Source organism: Salmo trutta, chromosome 9 (assembly GCF_901001165.1).
Source record: "Salmo trutta chromosome 9, fSalTru1.1, whole genome shotgun sequence".
NCBI lineage: Eukaryota > Metazoa > Chordata > Actinopteri > Salmoniformes > Salmonidae > Salmo > Salmo trutta.
The window spans coordinates 41,091,393-41,115,625 of NC_042965.1; the positions used below are offsets into that span (position 1 = coordinate 41,091,393).

Genomic DNA, 24,233 nt, shown 5'->3' on the forward strand with positions numbered 1-24,233 from the left:
GCAGTTAGCTCAGGAAGAGTGGGCCAAACTACCTCTTAACCGGTGCAGAAGTCTCATTGAGAGCTACAGAAAATGTTTGATTGCAGTGATTGCCTCTAAAGGTTGTGCAACAAAATATTAAGTTAAGGGTCCCATCATTTTTGTCCATGCCATTTTCATTTGTTTTATAATTTACAATATTATGATTAATAAAAAATCAAAAGCAAAGTCTGATTTCTATTAAATATGGAATAAACAAGATGCCAATTTCTTTTGTCAGTTTCAAGTTATTTCAGAGAAAATTGTGCATTCTTCGTTTTTTTGTTGAGGGGTACCAATAAATTTGAGCACGTGTGTGTGTGTGTGTGTGTGTGTGTGTGTGTGTGTGTGTATATATATATATATACTGCTCAAAAAAAAAGGGAACACAAAAATAACACATCCTAGTTCTGAATGAATGAAATAATAATAATCTTATTAAATACTTTTTTCTTTACATAGTTGAATGTGCTGACAACAAAATCACACAAAAATTATCAATGGAAATCCATTTTATCAACCCATGGATGTCTGGATTTGGAGTCACACTCAAAATTAAAGTGGAAAACCACACTACAGGCTGATCCAACTTTGATGTAATGTCCTTAAAACAAGTCAAAATGAGGCTCAGTAGTGTGTGTGGCCTCCACGTGCCTGTATGACCTTCCTACAACGCCTGGGCATGCTCCTGATGAGGTGGCGGATGGTCTCCTGAGGGATCTCCTCCCAGACCTGGACTAAAGCATCCGCCAACTCCTGGACAGTCTGTGGTGCAACGTGGCGTTGGTGGATGGAGCGAGACATGATGTCCCAGATGTGCTCAATTGGATTCAGGTCTGGGGTATGGGCGGGCCATAGCATCAATGCCTTCCGCTTGCAGGAACTGCTGACACACTCCAGCCACATGAGGTCTAGCATTGTCTTGCATTAGGAGGAACCCAGGGCCAACCGCACCAGCATATGGTCTCACAAGGGGTCTGAGGATCTCATCTCGGTACCTAATGGCAGTCAGGCTACCTCTGGCGAGCACATGGAGGGCTGTGCGGCCCCCAAAGAAATGCCACCCCACACCATGACTGACCCACCGCCAAACCGGTCATGCTGGAGGATGTTGCAGGCAGCAGAACGTTCTCCACGGCGTCTCCAGACTGTCACGTCTGTCATATGTGCTCAGTGTGAACCTGCTTTCATCTGTGAAGAGCACAGGGCGCCAGTGGCGAATTTGCCAATCTTGGTGTTCTCTGGCAAATGCCAAACGTCCTGCACGGTGTTGGGCTGTAAGCACAACCCCCACCTGTGGACGTCGGGCCCTCATACCACCCTCAAGGAGTCTGTTTCTGACCGTTTGAGCAGACACATGCACATTTGTGGCCTGCTGGAGGTCATTTTGCAGGGCTCTGGCAGTGCTCCTCCTGCTCCTCCTTGCACAAAGGCGGAGGTAGCGGTCCTGCTGCTGGGTTGTTGCCCTCCTAAGGCCTCGTATTGATGTGCCCTCCTGGATGAGCTGCACTACCTGAGCCACTTGTGTGGGTTGTAGACTCCGTCTCATGCTACCACTAGAGTGAAAGCACCGCCAGCATTCAAAAGTGACCAAAACATCAACCAGGAAGCATAGGAACTGAGAAGTGGTCTGTGGTTACCACCTGCAGAACCACTCCTTTATTGGGGGTGTCTTGCTAATTGCCTATAATTTCCACCTGTTGTCTATTCCATTTGCACAACAGCATGTGAAATTTATTGTCAATCAGTGTTGCTTCCTAAGTGGACAGTTTGATTTCACAGAAGTGTGATTGACTTGGAGTTACATTGTGTTGTTTAAGTGTTCCCTTTATTTCTTTGAGCAGTGTATATATATATATATATATATATATATATATATATATATATATATATATATTATATATGTGTATATGTGTGTACAGTGGGGGAAAAAAGTATTTGATCCCCTGCTGATTTTGTATGTTTGCCCACTTACAAAGAAATTATCAGTCTATAATTTTAATGGTAGGTTTATTTGAACAGTGAGAGACAGAATAACAACGAAAAAATCCAGAAAAACGCATATCAAAAATGTTATGAAGTGATTTGCATTTTAATGAGGGAAATAAGTATTTGACCCCTCTGCAAAACATGACTTAGTACTTGGTGGCAAAACCCTTGTTGCAATCACAGAGGTCAGACGTTTCTTGTAGTTGGCCACCAGGTTTGCGCACATCTCAGGAGGGATTTTGTCCCACTCCTCTTTGCAGATCTTCTCCAAGTCATTAAAGCTTCGAGGCTGACGTTTGGCAACTCGAACCTTCAGCTCCCTCCACAGATTTTCTATGGGATTAAGGTCTGGAGACTGGCTAGGCCACTCCAGGACCTTAATGTGCTTCTTCTTGAGCCACTCCTTTGTTGCCTTGGCCGTGTGTTTTGTGTCATTGTCATGCTGGAATACCCATCCACGACCCATTTTCAATGCCCTGGCTGAGGGAAGGATGTTCTCACCCAAGATTTGACGGTACATGGCCCCGTCCATCGTCCCTTTGATGCGGTGAAGTTGTCCTGTCCCCTTAGCAGAAAAACACCCCCAAAGCATAATGTTTCCACCTCCATGTTTGACGGTGCAGAGGGTGTTCTTGGGGTCATAGGCAGCATTCCTCCTCCTCCAAACACGGCGAGTTGAGTTGATGCCAAAGAGCTCCATTTTGGTCTCATCTGACCACAACACTTTCACCAGTTGTCCTCTGAATCATTCAGATGTTCATTGGCAAACTTCAGATGGGCATGTATATGTATTCTTGAGCAGGGGGACCTTGCGGGCGCTGCAGGATTTCAGTCCTTCTCGGCGTAGTGTGTTACCAATTGTTTTCTTGGTGACTATGGTCCCAGCTGCCTTGAGATCATTGACAAGATCCTCCCGTGTAGTTCTGGGCTGATTCTTTACCGTTCTCATGATCATTGCAACCCCACGAGGTGAGATCTTGCATGGAGACCCAGGCCGAGGGACATTGACAGTTCTTTTGTGTTTCTTCCATTTGCGAATAATCGCACCAAATGTTGTCACCTTCTCACCAAGTTTGCTTGGCGATGGTCTTGTAGCCCATTCCAACCTTGTGTAGGTCTACAATCTTGTCCCTGACATCCTTGGAGAGCTCTTTGGTCTTGGCCATGGTGGAGAGTTTGGAATCTGATTGATTGATTGCTTTTGTGGACAGGTCTTTTTTACAGGTAATAAGCTGCAGTTAGGAGCACTCCCTTTAAGAGTGTGCTCCTAACCTCAGCTTGTTACCTGTATAAAAGACACCTGGGAGACAGAAATCTTTCTGATTGAGAGGGGGTCAAATACTTATTTCCCTCATTAAAATGCAAATCAATTTATAACATTTTTGACATGCGTTTTTCTTAATTTTTTTGTTGTTATTCTGTCTCTCACTGTTCAAATAAACCTACCATTAAAATTATAGACTGATCCTTTCTTTATCAGTGGGCAAACGTACAAAATCAGCAGGGGATCAAATACTTCCCCCCCAATGTATGTATGTATGTATGTGTGTGTACATACATATATATATATATATATATATATATATATATATATATATATATATATATGTATATATGTATGTATATATGTATGTATAGAGAAGAATGGGTGAAACTCTTTTTTTTTGTCATTATGGGGTATTGTGTGTAGATTTATGAGGACAAAAAACAATTTAATACATTTTAGAATAAGGCTGTAACGTTAAAAAAAAGTGGAATAAGTCAAGGAGTCTGAATACTTTTGAATACTGTGCGTGCGTGTGTGTGTGTGTGTACTGTATACATATGTAGCTTGTGTATATTTATATTGTATTATACAGGGTACATTTGGAAAAGAGACCTAGGTCTCTATATGTCTTCCCTGTCAAAATAAAGGTTTAGTAATTAAAAAAATACAAAATAATCTGGAAATATACAGTGGTGTAAAATACCTAAGTAAAAATACTTTAAAGTACTACTTTAAGTTCGTCACCCAACTGTTTTTTTTGGGGTATCTGTACTTTACTATTTATAGTTTGGCCAACTTTTACTTTTACTGCACTATATTCCTAAAGAAAATAATGTACTTTTTACTACATTTTCATTGACACCCAAAAGTACTTGTTACATTTTGAATGATTAGCAGGACAGGAAAATGGTCCAATTCACACACTTATCAAGAGAACATCCCTGGTCATCCCTACTGCCTCTGATCTGGAGGACTCACTAAACACAAATGCATCTTTTATAAATTATGTCTGAGTGTTGGAGTGTGCCCCTGGCTATCCGTAGATTTTTAAAACAAGATAATGGTGCCGTCTGCATTGCTTAACATAAGGAATTAGAATATTGGTATACTTTAACTTTTGATACTTAAGTATATTTAGAACCAAATAATTTTAGACTTTTACTCAAGTAGTATTTTACTGGGTGACTTTTACTTGAGTAACTTTCTATTAAGGTATCTCTACTTTTACCCAAGTATGACAATTGGGTACTTTTTCCACCACTGGAAATATATACCTGGAAACGCAGAGATACAATAGACTAAAATATCCCCTATTAATATTTAAGATGCATGTAAACTTAACTTTTTGGTATCTGATTAATTGACAACTTTCCAAGTGAAATGTCTTCTTATTCAGTGCTGTATAAACCTGCCTGACAGAAACACATACAGTTACACATGTGTTAGGATGTTTAGTGCTATTGTAATCTAATTGGCTGCAAGGAAAACAAGTGGCTGAGACAGTAAAAACTGTCTCATTTCTTTTAGTGAAAGGTTCTTCTGTCGATTTTATATGTTCAGCCTCTTGCAATTATTTTATAGTTTACTCAAATCCATTACGGTGTCTAAAATCCATTATGGCGTCCAAAATCCAATATGGCTGTTACAATACCATTAAATGGTGGTTTATTCACTGGTATATACATGTTTGTAATGAGACATCTTTTCAGATTTGTTTACGCTGATTATGACCTGTACTATTTTTGTGTATTTCAGCTATGTAGGTAATTCAATAGGTAAAACATCATTGTCTGGATATAGAAAAGACAGCAGACTGCTTGGCATGGCAACATCAAGTATTCCAAGTCACATGCCTCTTTGAGGATCAATGAGGCAACTCGGCAGCTCCAAGGAAAGGAAAAAACAACCTTGGGCACCCTCTCTCTAGAGCTACGGTATACACCAACTGTGGTATAATTGCCTACAGGTTTGGGCTCATAAGTCGTCACCTTATTATTTACAAGTTTTGATTCATTGCTAGTCCAATATGGCCTTCCCCTGGCTCACTTCATTTGTGATGCACATTGGGATGTTCAGGTACACTCCTATGCTGTTTGGGTTGAGGTGGCACATTTTTGTTTAAAAAAAAAGAAAGAATCATGCCCACGATCCTGGCTGTCTGCCCTGGAGTTGCCTTATACAGTGAGCTCCAACCAACCGTATTGGGACAGTGGCACATTTATGCTGTTGTTTCGGCTCTGTACTCCAGTACTTTAGATTTTAAATGATACAATGACTGAGGTTAAAGTGCAGACTGACAGCTTTCATTTGAGGGTATTTTCATCCACATTGGCTGAACCCTTTAGAAATTACAGCACTTTTTATAATTTTTTACAGTTTTTTTGTCATTTTGAAGTCACTTTTATTGTAAATAAGAATAGAATATGTTTCTAAATACTACTTCTTCATCATTAATGTGGATGCTAATAGGATTACGGATAATCCTGAATTATTACGGATAATCCAAAGTGCTAACCTCCTCTGTTATTGTAATGGTGAAAGGTTACTGTAGCAGGAGTCAGAGCCATCATGGACCTCGACTGCCACATGTCAGGTGGCGTTCAACAACCAAAATGGCATCTGGGTAGTGTTGTCGTGCATTGCCCTCACATGTACCTGTGTTGCTACCAACAATGGCTGGCCAGCCCATGTGACACATGAACTGGACTCACATGTGAAGAATGATCTCTCATGCTGTTGTGACTCATGCACTGGTCTGGGAAACTGTTCAGTAGTCCCAACAGCCCTATAAGGACACACAGAGCTACTGTTATTTTCCACTGTCTTTTTACTGTTGTTTTTATTTCTTTACTTACCTATTGTTCACCTAATACTTTTTTTGCACTGTTGGTTAGAGTCTGTAAGTAAGCATTTCACTGTAAGGTCTACACTTGTTGTATTTGGCGCACGTGACAAATAAACTTTGATTTGAGATGTAGGATCTTAATTTGAGTCAGTTTGTTACAGCAGAAAAATGATCTTGCAGCAACAGGAAATGTGAATTATAATTAATGGAGATTTTTTGTAGGGGTTGATATATTTTTAATAGTGGTAAATCAAGTCTGACATTTTAAAGTGGAAAATACAAACTTGAAACGCCTTTTTAAACCTCAAATACACTACATGTTTGCATATCCTGCTGTGTAGGAAAATTCTCAGCAACAAAAGAGTGATCAAATTAAGATCACACAGCTGTAATTCCATCTATGGCAAACAAGAGGCTCCTTAGGATGGTCAAACTTAAACGAAGATGATGTGAGACTGAGAGATAATGGCCTTTGTGCTCCATGCTCAACCAGCTCCACCTCCCCTGCAACCCCTTTACTGTCCATCAAAGCTCAAGGATCATCTTCAAATGTATATGTGTGTGGAGCTGTGTTACATCCCTCACAACCAACACTTTATAGTCATAGTCTATGACCTACACTCTTAAGTAACCTGAGGTCACCCTCATAGGTTTTGTCACTCTCCTGCTGGCCCTGCCCCAAACCGTAATCACAGCCAACTACCCACAGTAAATATCGGCCAAATAATCATCCTGCCTGACTTCCAATGGAATATAAAGGAACATGTAAGACTTTTTGCCACATCAACATAAAAAAAACTCCAACTACAGGTCAATTAGGTGTTGGAAATATCTAAGGTCTGTTTCACTGTCTCTCCTTCACAACCAGACAACCAACCATTCCACTACTGGAGTACCTCCAGCATCATTCAGGCTGAGATAACATACCAGTTAGTCAATGGGTCTCGTTGGCATGCAAGCTGCATCTGATCAGCACACAGCCCTGAATACCCTTCCAGTATTTGGATACAGAATAAAATAGATTTACACCAAAACAGTCTTTATTGTACACAATTCATAAAATATGCCTGATCTACAAAATTCATATTTACACATGGGAGTAAGGCAGCCATATTGGATTTTGGACACCATATGTGACTACATTTCCCATTTGAGTCTTATGTATAATTTCCACGATTGGCTTTTTAAAAATTATATTACATTATTAATGAATTTCAGGCTAAATCCAGTGAGACCCCAAATATAATCTGTGGTGGGTAGCCTGGCTGGCGGGTAGGAGCGTTGGGCCAGTAACTGAAAGGTTGCTGGATGGAATCCCCCCCGAGTTGACAATACTAATCTGTTGTGCTGCCCCTGAGCAAGGCAGTTCCCCGGGTGCTGAAGACGTGGCTGTGGATTAAGGCAGCAGCCCGCCGCACCACTCTGATTCAGAGGGGATGGGTGAATGCAGAAGACACATTTCAGTTGAATGCATAGGTATCCTCTTTACCTTCTTATTTTCCCTGACTAAATTGCAAGAGTACAGGCTAAAGATACAAGATCCTTCAAGAAAAACCTTGGACCCCAATTTTTGGTCTGAGCCGACTTGTTTACCTTGGAGCCGATTTACAACAGCCACAACATTGTAAAACATGTAACTGTGATCCACAGAAGAACCTCTCACTAAAAGAAATGAGACAGTTTTCACTGTCTCAGCCACTTGTTTTCTTTGGAGTCAATTAGATTACAATAGCACTAAACATCATAAAACATGTGTAACTGTATGTGTTACTGTCAGGCAGGTTTATACAGCACTGAATGAGAACACCTTTCACTTGGAAAGTTGTCAATTAATCAGATACCAAAAAATAAAGCTTCATAAATATTTCTAGTTGATATTTCCATTTATTGTATCTCTGTGTTTACAGGTCTACAGTCGTGGCCAAAAGTTTTGAGAATGACACAAATATACATTTTCACAAAGTCTGCTGCCTCAGTGTCTTTAGATATTTTTGTCAGATGTTACTATGGAATACTGAAGTATAATTACAAGCGTTTCATAAGTGTCAAAGGCTTTTATTGACAATTACATGAAGTTGATGCAAAGAGTCAATATTTGCAGTGTTGACCCTTCTTTTTCAAGACCTCTGCAATCCGCCCTGGCATGCTGTCAATTAACTTCTGGGCCACATCCTGACTGATGGCAGCCCATTCTTGCATAATCAATGCTTGGAGTTTGTCAGAATTTGTGGGTTTTTGTTTGTCCACCCGCCTCTTGAGGATTGACCACAAGTTCTCAATGGGATTAAGGTCTTGGGAGTTTCCTGACCATGGACCCAAAATATTGATGTTTTGTTCCCCAAGCCACTTAGTTATCACTTTTGCCTGATGGCAAGGTGCTCCATCATGCTGGAAAAGGCATTGTTCGTCACCCAACTGTTCTTGGATGGTTGGGAGAAGTTGCTCTCGGAGGATGTGTTGGTACCATTCTTTATTCATGGCTGTGTTCTTAGGCAAAATTGTGAGTGAGCCCACTCCCTTGGCTGAGAAGCAACCCCACACATGAATGGTCTCAGGATGCTTTACTGTTGGCATGACACAAGACTGATGGTAGCACTCACCTTGTCTTCTCCGGACAAGCTTTTTTCCGGATGCCCCAAACAATCGGAAAGGGGATTCATCAGAGAAAATGACTTTACCCCAGTCCTCCGCAGTCCAATCCCTGTACCTTTTGCAGAATATCAGTCTGTTCCTGATGTTTTTCCTGGAAAGAAGTGGCTTCTTTGCTGCCCTTCTTGACACCAGGCCATCCTCCAAAAGTCTTCGCCTCACTGTGCGTGCAGATGCACTCACACCTGCATGCTGCCATTCCTGAGCAAGCTCTGTACTGGTGGTGCCCCAATCCCACAGCTGAATCAACTTTAGGAGACGGTGCTGGTGCTTGCTGGACTTTCTTGGGCGCCCCGAAGCCTTCTTCACAACAGTTGAACCACTCTCCTTGAAGTTCTTGGTGATCAGATAAATGGTTGATTTAGGTGCAATCTTACTGGCAGCAATATCCTTGCCTGTGAAGCCCTTTTTGTGCAAAGCAATGATGATGGCACGTGTTTCCTTGCAGATAACCATGGTTGACAGAGGAAGAACAATGATTCCAAGCACCACCCTCCTTTTCAAGCTTCCAGTCTGTTATTCGAACTCAATCAGCATGACAGAGTGATCTCCAGCCTTGTCCTCGTCAACACTCACCTGTGTTAACGAGAGAATCACTGACATGATGTCATCTGGTCCTTTTGTGGCAGGGCTGAAATGCAGTGGAAATGTTTTTTGGGGATTCAGTTCATTTGCATGGCAAAGAGGGACTTTGTAATTAATTGCAATTCATCTGATCACTCTTCATAACATTCTGGAGTATATGCAAATTGCTATCATACAAACAAAGGCAGCAGACTTTGTGAAAATGTATATTTGTGTCATTCTCAAAACTTTTGGCCACGACTGTATATTTCCTAGATGCATCAAGATATCCTAATGCTGTTTATTTGTGTATGTAGGACAGACAACGGACTACTTTGAGCGATAGCAGAGCTTGTGATATTGGGTTACATGAGTAGATGGGGCCCATCCCCCCTCCAGCCAGGCATTATTCTGCAATTTTTTGAGGTTAGGGGGTGTGTCACAATATCAATCAATTTAACCACTTTTGAAGTAAAACATTTTATCACAACCATCCATTTCAGAAATGGGCATTAGACATTAGAGATGTGAAAAAGCATGGTTGTGTTTTGTTCTATCTCAGGTAGAGGCCTTGCCACCAGCCTAAGACCTGTCACTTTGCCTTCCTCCTGGCTGGCTGTGGTCTGGTCTAGGCTGGCTGGCTGTGGTCTGGTCTGGTCGGGTCGGGCTGTGGTCTGGTCTGGTCTAGGCTGTCTGGCTGTGGTCTGGTCGGGTCGGGCTGTGGTCTGGTCTAGGCTGGCTGGCTGTGGTCTGGTCGGGTCTGGGCTGGCTGTGGTCTGGTCTGGGCTGGCTGTGGCCTGGTCTGGGCTGGCTGTGGTCTGGTCTGGGCTGGCTGTGGCCTGGTCTGGTCTGGGCTGGCTGGCTGTGGTCTGGTCGGGTCTGGGCTGGCTGGCTGTGGCCTGGTCTGGTCTGGGCTGGCTGGCTGGCTGTGGTCTGGTCGGGTCTAGGCTAGCTGTGGTCTGGTCTGGGCTGGCTGTGGGCTGGGCTTGGCTGGGCTGGCTGTGGTCTGGGCTGGTCTGGCTGTGGTCTGGTCTGGCTGTGGTCTGGTCTGGTTTGGCTGTGGTCTGGTCTGGTCTGGCTGTGGTCTGGTCTGGCTGTGGTCTGGTCTGGTTTGGCTGTGGTCTGGTCTGGTCTGGCTGTGGTCTGGTCTGGCTGTGGTCTGGTCTGGTTTGGCTGTGGTCTGGTCTGGTTTGGCTGTGGTCTGGTCTGGTCTGGCTGTGGTCTGGGCTGGCTGTGGTCTGGTCTGGCTGTGGTCTGGTCTGGTTTGGCTGTGGTCTGGTCTGGTCTGGCTGTGGTCTGGTCTGGTTTGGCTGTGGTCTGGTCTGGTCTGGCTGTGGTCTGGTCTGGCTGTGGTCTGGTCTGGTTTGGCTGTGGTCTGGTCTGGTCTGGCTGTGGTCTGGTCTGGCTGTGGTCTGGTCTGGTTTGGCTGTGGTCTGGTCTGGCTGTGGTCTGGGCTGGCTGTGGTCTGGTCTGGCTGTGGTCTGGTCTGGTTTGGCTGTGGTCTGGTCTGGCTGTGGTCTGGGCTGGTCTGGCTGTGGTGTGGTGTGGTGTGGTGTGATGTGTTGGCAGCAGCCTGCCTGCCACCTGTTAGTTAGTAGATACAGTCCTGATGTGAATAAGCCGGAGCCCAGAAATCAATTCATCATTAAGGCTGAGACCAGGCTGAGACAAGACTGAGACCAGGCAGCTAGCTAGACTACTGGGGATGACGGGCAGGGAGGACACACACAAATATGTATCAAACATACAACCCTCCTGTCAATGCTCTTGAGTTACAGTTGTCCAACAGGATGGTAAATGTAAAGTCACATTATCAGACAGACCAACTCAAACCAGCTATTTTATTGGGAAAACTACCGTTGTCTTTCCTGCACCATTTAAATACCTGCTGTGTAGACTAGCCTTTAGTTAACCTGTCTCACTGCTGCCTTGTAGCCTACCTGTCTACCCGTCTACCTCTCTACCTGTGTCTGACTCGGTTTAGTTTTTAAACCCACCTGATTCTGCTGTGTCTGAATGGGATGGCCTACCTACTCTGAAGCCAGCTGTCCCTGTGTGTATGTGTGTGTGTGTGTGTGTGTGTGTGTGTGTGTGTATGTGGTGTGTGTGTGTGTGTGTGTGTGTGTGTGTGTGTGTGTGTGTGTGTGTGTGTGTGTGTGTGTGTGTGTGTGTGTGTGTGTGTGTGTGTGTGTGTGTGTTGTTGGCGGGATAAAGGGATAAGCGTTGTGTTATCCCGTTGCACTCTGGGTTAAATGGCTGCACGTGACAGGCTGACCTCTTCACACACATGGCTGGGATGCTCTCTCTCGCGTTCTCTCTCTCGTTTTCTCTCTCCCACTCTCTATCCCTTTCCATCTCACTCTCTCGCTCTCTCCCTCAACCTCTCACTCTCTTCCTCACACTCTCTCTCTCCCTTTCGCTTTCGCTCTCAATCTCTCCCTCTCTCTCTCTCTCTCGCTCTCCCTCTCTCTCGCTCCCTTTCGCTCTCACTCTCTCTCTCGCTCTCTGTCTTTCTCCGACAAACCTTTTAGATCAAGCAGCATCCATTATTGAAGGATGTTTTGTGCTGTTTGTGAATGGAGTGTATTTATATCCTGATACCTTTTCCCCTTCTTTTAGACATCAGAAAGACAGAGAGAGATGAAGAAAAGGAGAGAGACAGAAAGAGGGAGAAAGTAAAGAGGAGGGATGGATGGAGGAAAGGAGAGACAGAAAGAGGGGGAAAGGGGAGCGAGACGGGCAGAGGAAGAGGAGATGCTCTCTATAGTTCTGGGATTGTTGATACTGTACCAGAGCAGATAAGCTGTTCCTTGCGTGTATAAAACAACCATCTGGATTATTATTGCTGCCAGTTCTACTGAAGTCATCAACAGGAAGAGATTATTATAAAGCGAAACAAGTGATCTGGTGATCTGAATGATTCCGCTATGTTGTGTCCGTGTGTTAATTACCATGCTGGTGCTCTCTGCCCTGTACCTCTCCCAGAGTCCCAGAGTGTCACTGTGTCACCCCAGCCAGACTGAAGTCAAAATCTCTGAGCGGTTTGCTTCCTCTCATCATAGACATCACGTCACTCCCTGTGGAACGAGGGAGAGCTATGTTTGTTGTTTTCAAAGTCACTGAAAAAGTGTTCTACTGAACAAGTTTGGTTACTAGCTAGCTACCTTTTGCGTTTGGATCTGACGCGGTTGGCATCAGTTGCTGGGACTGCTGCCATCTGTCTAGGTATCCTGCCAACCACAGGTCTGAGGAGCTGCTTGGTGTAGCAGCTAGCCTAGCTGTCTATCAAGCAGCTAGGCTAGGGCGACGAGGTTAGCCCTTGTGGCTGGCACCGCGGATTGTCCCCGGGCTCGTGACAACAGGTCTAGCTGATTGGCTGTCATCTGAAATATGAGAAGATCATGTGTCTGGAGTGTAATTTAAAATGTTTAGACAAGAAAAGGAAGATATTATTATTATTATTATTATAAACAAGAGTAGCAGAAGAAGAGGTATGGCTCGTCTCTGTCCAGAATGTCTCAGCTGTCTCCTGTCAATTCTTGCGCATTCATTGTTTCATTGTGTGAATTGTTTGCTCTTTGATTGCTTACTTTTTTAAAATATATCTATTCCCCATTATATACAGTACCAGTCAAAAGAGGAGGTGCTGTGATGGTGCTTTGCTGGCGACACTGTCTGTGATTTATTTAGAAGTCAAGGTACACTTAACCAGCATGGCGACCACAGCATTCTGCAATGATACGCCAGCCAATCTGGTTTGTGCTTAGTGGGACTATCTTTTGTTTTTCAACAGGACAATGACTCAAAACACACCTTCAGGCTGTGTAAGGGCTATTTGACCAAGAAGGAGAGTGATTGAGTGCTGCATCAGATGACCTGGTCTCCACAATCACCCGACCTCAACCCAATTGAGATGGTTTGGGATGAGTTGGACCACAGAGTGAAGGAAAAGCAGTCAACAAGTGCTCAGCATATGTCGGAACTCCTGTTGGAAAATCATTCCAGGTGAAGCTGGTTGGGAGAATACCAAGAGTGTGCAAAGCTGCCATCAAGGCAAAGGGTGGCTACTTTGAAGAATCTCAAATATAAATATATTTTGATTTATTTAACACTTTTTTGGTTACTACATGATTCCATATGTGTTATTTCATAGTTTTGATTTCTTCACTATTTTTCTACAATGTAGAAAATAGTAAAAATAAAGAATAACTCTTGAATGGGTCCAAACTTTTGACTGTTACTATATGTTACTAGCAGACCTAGTAAATGTACCATTAGTCCCCCGTCATTTACATACATTTCTGTTAATGCATGTACAGTGGGGAGAACAAGTATTTGATACACTGCCGATTTTGCAGGTTTTCCTACTTACAAAGCATGTAGAGGTCTGTAATTTTTATCATAGGTACACTTCAACTGTGAGAGATTCCATCTGAGAGATGGAATCTAAAACAAAAATCCAGAAAATCACATTGTATGATTTTTAAGTAATTCATTTGCATTTTATTGCATGACATAAGTATTTGATACATCAGAAAAGCAGAACTTAATATTTGGTACAGAAACCTTTGTTTGCAATCACAGAGATCATATGTTTGCTGTAGTTCTTGACCAGGTTTGCACACACTGCAGCAGGGATTTTGGCCCACTCCTCCATACAGACCTTCTCCAGATCCTTCAGATTTCGGGGCTGTCGCTGGGCAATACGGACTTTCAGCTCCCTCAAAAGATTTTCTATTGGGTTCAGGTCTGGAGACTGGCTAGGCCACTCCAGGACCTTGAGATGCTTCTCACGGAGCCACTCCTTAGTTGCCCTGGCTGTGTGTTTTGGGTCGTTGTCATGCTGGAAGACCCAGCCACGACCTATCTTCAATGCTCTTACTGAGGGAAGGAGGTTGTTGGCCAAGATCTCACGATACATGGCCCCATCCATCCTCCCCTCAATACGGTGCAGTCGTCCTGTCCCCTTTGCAGAAAATAATGATGTTTCCACCTCCATGCTTCACAGTTGGGATGGTGTTCTTGCGGTTGTACTCATCCTTCTTCTTCCTCCAAACACGGCGAGTGGAGTTTAGACCAAAAAGCTCTATTTTTGTCTCATCAGACCACATGACCTTCTCCCATTTCTCCTCTGGATCATCCAGATGGTCATTGGCAAACTTCAGACGGGCCTGGACATGTGCTGGCTTGAGCAGGGGGACATTGCATGTGCTGCAGGATTGTAATCCATGACGGCGTTGTGTGTTACTAATGGTTTTCTTTGAGACTGTGGTCCCAGCTCTCTTCAGGTCATTGACCAGGTCCTGCCGTGTAGTTCTGGGCTGATCCCTCACCTTCCTCATGATCATTGATGCCCCACGAGGTGAGATCTTGCATGGAGCCCCAGACCGAGGGTGATTGACCGTCATCTTGAACTTCTTCCATTTTCAAATAATTGCACCAACAGTTGTTGCCTTCTCACCAAGCTGCTTGCCTATTGTCCTGTAGCCCATCCCAGCCTTGTGCAGGTCTACAATTTTATCCCTGATGTCCTTACACAGCTCTCTGGTCTTGGACATTGTGGAGAGGTTGGAGTCTGTTTGATTGAGTGTGTGGACAGGTGTATTTTTATACAGGTAACGAGTTCAAACAGGTGCTGTTAATACAGGTAATGAGTGGAGAACAGGAGGGCTTCTTAAAGAAAAACTAACAGGTCTGTGAGAGCCAGAATTCTTACTGGTTGGTAGGTGATCAAATACTTATGTCATGCAATAAAATGCAAATGAATTACTTAAAAATCATACAATGTGATTTTCTGGATTTTTTAGATTCCGTCTCTCACAGTTGAAGTCTACCTATGATAAAAATGACAGACCTCTACATGCTTTGTAAGTAGGAAAACCTTCAAAATCGGCAGTGTATCAAATACTTGTTCTCCCCACTGTATGTATTAATTACAGTCATTTACCGTTCTCATTCTCGGACTGGAAACGTTATTTGCGGAGTTCACAACGTGCTACGCTTGTGAGAAACAAGTTTTGGTTTGTTTCATAACCATTACATATTGTCAGTTGTTTTTATTGTCTTTTGTTTTGTTGTTCTCCATGTGAGCGATGTCTTGTTTCTCTGTTCTGATAACGTTGAGGGAGTGTACGTGCCTGAGCATGTATAGAAGTAGGACTGCTGTATGCAAAAGTAGGAAAGTGCCCATTTGGCAATCACTGATTTGTCATTGACATAATTTTTTTTTTCACCTCACACACGGTAAGTCAACAAAGTCTGATTATTTTTTTTAACATCCATTGCAAATTATAATTCCTCAGTACTTGAAAAATATTTCCCAACAGTCCCGTCCTCGATAATCACCAAGCCTTGGTGTGAATGAGCTAAATATTATGATCAGAAAACGTAAACAGATGTCTGTCCCAAGTTCACTGGTGCGGGAAACTCTGAGGGCCCGGAATAGGCTAGTTCAGTGGTTCCCAAACTTTTTATATTCCCGTACCCCTTCAAACATTCAACCTTCAGCTGTGTACCCCCTCTAGCACCAGGGTCAGCGCACTCTCAAATGTTGTTTTTTGCCATCATTGTAAGCCTGCCACACATACATTTACTAAATATAAGAATAAGTGTGAGTTTGTCACAACCCGGCTCGTAGGAAGTGACAAAGAGCTCGTATAGGACCAGGACACAAATAATAATAATCAATAATTTTGCTCTTTATTTAACCAGCTTACATATAAAACCTTATTTGTTCATCGAAAAATTGCGAAAAACTCACCACAGGTTAATGAGAAGGGTGTGCTTGAAAGGATGCACATAACTCTGCAATGTTGGGTTGTATTGGAGAGAGTCTGTCTTAAATAATTTTCCACAAACTGTCTGTGCCTGTATTGAGTTTTCATGCTAGTGAGGGCCGAGAATCCACTCTCACATAGGTACGATGTTGCAAAGGGCATCAGTGTCTTAACAGCACGATTTGCCAGGGCAGGGTACTCTGAGCACAGCCCAATCCATAAATCTGGCAGTGGCTTCTGATTAAATTCAATTTTTACAGAACCGCTTGTTGCAGTTTCGATGAGGCTCTCTTGTTCAGATATTGGTAAGTGGACTGGAGGCAGGGCATGAAAGGGATAACGAATCCAGTTGTTTGTGTCGTCCGTTTCGAGAATGTACCTGCGTAATTGCGCCCCCAACTTACTCAGGTGCTTCACTATATCACAATCGACATTGTCCGTAAGCTTGAGTTCATTTGCACACAAACAAATCATACAATGATGGAAAGACCTGTGTGTTGTCCTTGATAATGCAGACCGAGAAGAGCTCCAACTTCTTAGTCCCTGTAATCCTAGATTCAGATCATTCAGGCGAGAAAAAACATCACAGAGATAGGCCAGTCGTGTGAGAAACTTGTCATCATGCAAGCGATCAGACAAGTGAAAAGTATGGTCAGTAAAGAAAACTTTAAGCCCGTCTCGATTTTTTAAAAAGCGTTACATTTTTGCTGCCCATATCATTGCATAGTGCAGAAAATACACACAAGTTCAGGGGCCTTGCTTTAACAAAGTTAACCATTTTCACTTTAGTGTCCAAAACGTCTTTCAAGCTGTCAGGCATTCCCTTGGCAGCAAGAGCCTCTCGGTGGATGCTGCAGTGTACCCAAGTGCCGTCGGGAGCAACTGCTTGCACACGTGTTACCACTCCACTATGTCTCCCTGTAATGGCCTTTGCGCCATCAGTACAGATACCAACATGAGCAGCAGCTACGTTTGGCTCATACGGACCGTTAGTGGAATTCCCGCGAGGGAGTAACGGTTAATGTGATTGGATGTTAATGATTTGACTAGGCTACCTGTATTTGACATTGTGTTGTTATTTCGCTGAACACTAGATGGTTTAATTGTATTTTTGGCAGTGAAACGAGGCTACTCAGGCAAGAAAAAAACCTCACCCAAATGTATAGCCCCGTTGGAAAATATAAATGGACTGTTTGAAAATGTAAAAAAAAGTGAATCACAATTTTATTTGGCGTACCCCCGACGGCATTGTACGCATACCCCAGTTTGGGAATACCCCACAGTGACTGTAGGTACATACACCAACCAGAAGCCATGGATTACAGGCAACATTCGCACTGAGCTAAAGGGTAGAGCTGCCACTTTCAAGGTGCGGGACTCTAACCCGGAAGCTTACAAGAAATCCTGCTATGCCCTGCAACGAAGCATTACACAGGCAAAGCATCAATACAGGGCTAAGATTGAATCATACTACACCGGCTCTGACGCTCGTCTTATGTGGCAGGGCTTGCAAACTATTACAGGCTACAAAGGGAAGCACAGCTGCGAGCTGCCCAGTAACACGAGCCCACCAGACGAGCTAAATCACTTCTATGCTCGCTTCGAGGCAAGCAACACTGAGGCATGTGTGAGAGCATCAGCTGTTCCTGATGACTGTGTGATCACCCTCTCTGTAGCCGACGTGAGTAAGACCTTTAAACAGGTCAGCATACACAAGGCTGCGGGGCCAGCCGGATTACCAGGACGTGTGCTACGGGCATGTGCTGACCAACTGGCAGATGTCTTCACTGACATTTTCAACATGTCCCTGATTGAGTCTGTAAAACCAACATGTTTCAAGCAGACCACCATAGTCCCTGTGCCCAAGAACACAAAGGCAACCTGCCTAAATGACTACAGACCCGTAGCACTCACGTCCGTAGCCATGAAGTGCTTTGAAAGGTTGATAATGGCTCACATCAACACCATTATCCCAGAAACCCTAGACCCACTCCAATTTGCATACTGCCCAAACAGATCCACAGATGATGCAATCTCTATTGCACTCCACACTGCCCTTTCCCACCTGGACAAAGGGAACACTTATGTGAGAATGCTATTCATTGACTACAGCTCAGCGTTCAACACCATAGTACCCTCAAAGCTCATCACTAAGCTATGGATCCTGGGACTAAACACCTCCCTCTGCAACTGGATCCTGGACTTCCTGACAGGCCGCCCCCAGGTGGTGAGGGTAGGTAGCAACATATCTGCCAAGCTGATCCTCAACACTGGAGCTCCACAGGGGTGCGTGCTCAGTCCCCTCCTGTACTCCCTGTTCACCCACGACTGCATGGCCAGGCACGACTCCAACACCATCATTAAGATTGCAGACGACACAACAGTGGTAGGCCTGATCACAGACAACGATGTGACCCTATAGGGAGGAGGTCAGAGAACTGGCCGTGTGGTCCCAGAATAACAACCTCTCCCTCAACGTAACCAAGACAAAGGAGATGATTGTGGACTACAGGAAAAGGAGGACCGAGCACATCCCCATTCTCATCGACGGGGCTGTGGTGGAGCAGGTTGAGAGCTTCAAGTTCCTCGGTGTCCACATCAACAACAAACTAGAATGGTCCAAACACACCAAGACAGTCGTGAAGAGGGCACGACAAAGCCTATTCCCCCTCAGGAAACTAAAAAGATTTGGCATGGGTCCTGAGATCCTTAAAAGGTTCTACAGCTGCAACATCGAGAGCATCCTGACTGGTTGCATCACTGCCTGGTACGGCAATTGCTCGGCCTCTGACCACAAGGCACTATAGAGGGTAGTGCGTACGGCCCAGTACATCACTGGGGCTAAGCTGCCTGCCATCCAGGACCTCTACACCAGGCGGTGTCAGAGGAAGGCCCTACAAATTGTCAAAGACCCCAGTCACCCCAGTCATAGAATGTTCTCTCTACTACCGCATGGCAAGCGGTACCGGAGTGCCAAGTCGAGGACAAAAAGGCTTCTCAACAGTTTTTACCCCCAAGCCATAAGACTCCTGAACAGGTAATCAAATGGTTACCCGGACTATTTGCATTGTGTGCCCCCCCAACCCCCCCAAACCCTCTTTTTACGCTGCTGCTACTCTCTGTTTATCATATATGCATAGTCACTTTAACTATACATTCATGTACATACTACCTCAATTGGGCCGACCAACCAGTGCTCCCGCGCATTGGCTAACCGGGCTGTCTGCATTGTGTCCCGCCACACACCACCCGCCAACCCCTCTTTTACGCTACTGCTACTCTCTGTTCATCATATATGCATAGTCATTTTAACCATATCTACATGTACATACTACCTCAATCAGCCTGACTAACTGGTGTCTGTATGTAGCCTCGCTACTTTTATAGCCTCGCTACTGTATATAGCCTGTCTTTTTACTGTTGTTTTATTTCTTTACTTACCTATTGTTCACCTAACACCTCTTTTGCACTATTGGTTAGAGCCTGTAAGTAAGCATTTCACTGTAAGGTCTACACCTGTTGTATTCGGCGCATGTGATTTGACCTGGGCTAGTTGAAACAATGTTGCAAGTTCGCTATAGTGACAGCTTCAGGCAGGACCCAGTTGATGATTTTATGCAATGTTGCAATTCACTAGCGATAGCTCAAGACAGATGGAAAGGGAGACAGGCGGAGTACAGAGATTAATGGATTTAAAGAACCCACATTTTCATTAGAATATTTTCTTGTGTTTTTATTTGTTGGCTTTAGGCCTATATATTTTACTTAGCTGACAATGGAAGTTATAGGCTTACTGCTGCATCTCTGATTTCGATGTTCTCATTTCTTTAGTCGCCAATGTATCAGTATGTCCATATGGCAGAACCTAGTGCTCTCACCTTAGTTAGATTTTTATAATTTTACTAAAGATTTTTATGATTAACCACATGACAATGATTTTGACAAACTAAAATGTTATTATTGAAATGAAACTGTTCCACGAAAATACGCATACAAAAAATTATCCTAATTGGCACGCAGATTGGTAGGATAAATTGTAAGCTTCCCCAAACTTGAAATTCAGTCTATGGTCTTCACTATAACACCCGTAACATAAAAAAAAGTGAACTCGCATGAGCGTGCACACATAGGAGGTCCCATGAACAAACGTGGAAATCAACGGCCCGTCCTTGTTCTGGTGCTGGCCCTGCTACAACCACAGCTAATGAAGTCACTAAAACCCTTAACAAAGAGTTGCAGTCTTTTTTGGAATGGGTGGCCATTAATAAACTGGTCCTGAACATCTCTAAAACTAAGAGCATTGTATTTGGTACAAATCATTCCCTAAGTTCTAGACCTCAGCTGAATCTGGTAGTGAATGGTGTGGCTGTTGAACAAGTTGAGGAGACTAAATTACTTGGAGTTACCTTAGATTGTAAACTGTCATGGTCAAAACATGTCGATTCAGTGGTTGTAAAGATGGGGAGAGGTCTGTCCGTAATAAAGAGATGCTCTGCTTTTTTGACACCACATTCCAAAAAGCAAGTCCCGCAGGCTCTAGTTTTATCTTATCTTGATTATTGTCCAATCATATGGTCAAGTGCTGCAAAGAAAGACCTAGTTAAGCTGCAGCTGGTCCAGAACAGAGCAGCACGTCTTGATCTTCATTGTAATCAGAGGGCTAATATTAATACTATGCATGCCAGTCTCTCTTGAGTAAGAGTTGAGGAATGTGTTGGAAATTCCTAATTGTTTCCATAGTCAACTTACACACAGCACTGGACACACTCATACCCCACCAGACATGCCACCAAGGGTATTTTCACAGTCCCCAGGTCTAGAACAAATTCAAGGAAACGTACAGTATTATACATAGCTATGAGTGCATGGAACACCCCTTCCATCTCAGATAGCGCAAGTGAACAGAAAACCTGGTTTCAAAAACCAAATAAAGCAACACCTCATAGCACAACGCCTCTCCCCCATGTGACCTACAGTGGGGGAAAAAAGTATTTGATCCCCTGCTGATTTTGTACATTTGCCCACTTACAAAGAAATGATCAGCCTATAATTTTAATGGTAGGTTTATACGAACAGTGAGAGACAAAATAACAACAAAAATATCGAGAAAAACCCATGTCAAAAATGTTATAAATTGATTTGAGGGAAATAAGTATTTGAGGGAAATGAGGGAAATAAGTATTTGACCCCCTCTCAATCAGAAAGATTTCTGGCTCCCAGGTGTCTTTTATACAGGTAACGAGCTGAGATTAGGAGCACACTCTTAAAGGGAGTGCTCTTAATCTCAGTTTGTTACCTGTATAAAAGACTCCTGTCCACAGAAGCAATCAATCAATCAGATTCCAATCTCTCCACCATGGCCAAGACCAAAGAGCTCTCCAAGGATGTCAGGGACAAGATTGTAGACCTACACAAGGCTGGAATGGGCTACAAGACCATTGCCAAGCAGCTTGGTGAGAAGGTGACAACATTTGGTGCGATTATTCGCAAATGGAAGAAACACAAAAGAACTGTCAATATCCCTCGGCCTGGGGCTCCATGCAAGATCTCACCTTGTGGAGTTGCATTGATCATGAGAACGGTGAGGAATCAGCCCAGAACTACACGGGAGGATCTTGTCAATGATCTCAAGGCAGCTGGGACCATAGTCACCAAGAAAACAATTGGTAAAACACTACGCCGTGAAGGACTGAAATACTGCGGCGCCCGCAAGGTCCCCCTGCTCAAGAATACATATACATGCCCGTCTGAAGTTTGCCAATGAACATCTGAATGATTCAGAGGACAACTGGTGAAAGTGTTGTGGTCAGATGAGACCAAAATGGAGCTCTTTGGCATCAACTCAACTCGCCGTGTTTGGAGGAGGAGGAATGCTGCCTATGACCCCAAGAACACCATCTCCACCGTCAAACATGGAGGTGGAAACATTATGCTTTGGGGGTGTTTTTCTGCTAAGGGGACAGGACAACTTCACTGCATCATTTGACGGGGCCATGTACTGTCAAATCTTGGGTGAGAACCTCCTTCCCTCAGCCAGGGCATTGAAAATTGGTCGTGGATGGGTATTCCAGCATGACAATTACCCGAAACACACCGCCAAGGCAACAAAGGAGTGGCTCAAGAAGAAGCACATTAAGGTCCTGGAGTGGCCTAGCCAGTCTCCAGACCTTAATCCCATAGAACATCTGTGGAGGGAGCTGAAGGTTCAAGTTGCCAAACGTCAGCCTTGAAACCTTAATGACTTGGAGAAGATCTGTAAAGAGGAGTGGGACAAAATCCCTCCTGAGATGTGTGCAAACCTGGTGGCCAACTACAAGAAACGTCTGGCCTCTGTGATTGCCAACAAGGGTTTTGCCACCAAGTACTAAGTCATGTTTTGCAGAGGGGTCAAATATTTATTTCCCTCATTAAATTGCAAATCATTTTATAATATTTTTGACATGCGTTTTTCTGGATTTTTTCGTTGTTATTCTGTCTCACTGTTCATATAAACCTACCATTAAAATTATAGACTGATCATTTCTTTCTAAGTGGGCAAACGTACAAAATCAGCAGGGGATCAAATACTTTTTTCCCCCACTGTACTTGTTGTGTGTATGTACTGACATGTATGTGTAACTGATAGAGGCACACACACTACATGTTCATGTTTTTAAATGTATGTCAATTGTAAAGTATTTGGTCTGTAATGTCTTTTTCATTGTGTCGGACCTCAGTAAGACTAGCTGTCGCCATGGGGATCCTAATAAATCTAAATCTAGATATGCAGATGAGGCTCCTCTTTTTAGTTTCGTAGTAATAACACAGTGATTGACTGGGTGGGTGGGTGGCTGACTGACTGACTGACTGGCTGACTGGCTGGCTGACTGTGCGTCAGGCTGGCTGACTGACTGGGCGTCAGGCTGGCTGACTGGGCGGATGGCTTACTGGCTGACTGGGAGGCTGAATGTAGAACTTATTGATGTTATTTTCTGTCCTGTTTAAGGATGCAGATTTCAGGCAGAGCGCTTTGACAGAGACAGCACTGCTGCTGTACTGGCTGGCCTAATACCTGTAATCTTAGATGGGACTTGACTAGATAGAAAATGTCCTTAGTCTACAGCCTGGGCGGCTGGCTGGCTGACTGACTGGGCAGCTGGCTGACTGGCTGGCTGACTGGGCGGCTGGCTGACTGGCTGACTTGCTGACTGGCTGGCTGACTGGGTGGCTGGGTGACTGATTGATTGGCTGGGCGGCTGGCTGACTGGCTAAATGGGCGGCTGACTGGGCGGCTGGCTGACTGGCTAGCTGAGTGGCTAGCTGACTGACTGGTTTATTGGGCGGCTGGCTAACTGGCTGGTTGTCTGTCTGACTGGTGGCTGAATGAGAAGCTGAATGTAGAACTTATTGCTATTATTTTTGACAGGGACAGCGCTGCTGTACTGGCTGGCCTAATACCTGATATCTAAGATGGGACATTTTTTTTTAGATAGAAAATATCTACAACCTATGTCTGAGTGCTGAAAGCTTAGTGAAAGTGCCGGCTGAGATTTCTATATGTTACTTACCTGAGGCTTGCCCATTTGGCACTTACAAGGTCTCTGTGACCTTTTTTTTGGAAATGTGGAAAATGGGACACTGTGTTTTTAGAAGTAAGGGAAGGTTTGAGAGAAACAGACTTGTAAAAATAAAAATGGTGTAGTGAGTGTCTGATGTGGTGGCAAACTCACTAAATGTTATCCTTTTATCCTTCACTCGACATCCTCTTGGCTGCTTTCTTGCCTGACGTCCTGTTGGGGTGTGTTTCAGTGAGATCAGCCATCTGGAGTCAGGCCTGGTGGTAGAGCTGTGGAATAAAGGCCTGATCTGGGACACCATGATAGGAACCTCCTGGATACCCCTGGACACCATCCGACAGTCAGATGAGGTGAGGACACACACACACACACACACACACTGGAGGTGAAGATGGTGCTGTAGTGGATAGCTGCTGACTTACGGGTTCCTGACCAATTCTGCTAATTCTGCTGTTTTCTTTACACTAACTTTTTTTGTACATAATATTTCCGCCATCATTTCCTATGACCGAAAATAACTGTTACGTGTATAGCTGTGGATGTACTTCTCATTCCGGACCAGGCCCTAA

The 24,233-nt window shown here is 44.0% G+C and overlaps 1 long non-coding RNA gene across 1 annotated transcript in view; it reads left to right on the forward strand.

Moving 5' to 3' along the window:
• Nucleotides 1-23,971, forward strand: part of LOC115200575 (uncharacterized) — a 73,072-nt gene extending 49,101 nt beyond the window's left edge. The window contains exon 4 of the long non-coding RNA XR_003879539.1: nucleotides 23,897-23,971. This is a non-coding gene — a long non-coding RNA (uncharacterized LOC115200575). The remainder of the gene's footprint in view (nucleotides 1-23,896) is intronic.
• The last annotated feature ends 262 nt before the right edge of the window (nucleotides 23,972-24,233 follow it).